Raw genomic sequence first — 370 nt, forward strand, 5'->3', positions numbered from 1 at the left:
GATCCTGGTAACCCACAAGTGCTCCAGTGAGTGTGATTCAGTGCCGCGGCCCTGTACTGGGCCTTGGGTAGGGGGAAGATATGTCTGTTCTAATGAAATTTAAAAAGAATCTTGGTGATTAAATTGCTGTAATTAAATAAAATAATTTCAGTCAATAACTAAAACTTCAGCACCTGGGGGAAGTTCTGAGTCCCTCTGGGTGGGAGGTGCTGGAGTATCTTAATTGAGCTTTAATTATCTGCAGGGCAGAGCCCGTGTTACCTCTGCGGTCCCCTGCGGAACAGGGACCTCAGGTGCTTTATTAAAAAAAGAACAACTTTGTGGTTGAGCTCTGCTCCCGGTCCCCCAGGGCAGGCAGGCAGCTGCCTGC

Source organism: Phaethon lepturus, unplaced genomic scaffold (assembly GCF_000687285.1).
Source record: "Phaethon lepturus isolate BGI_N335 unplaced genomic scaffold, ASM68728v1 scaffold35578, whole genome shotgun sequence".
NCBI lineage: Eukaryota > Metazoa > Chordata > Aves > Phaethontiformes > Phaethontidae > Phaethon > Phaethon lepturus.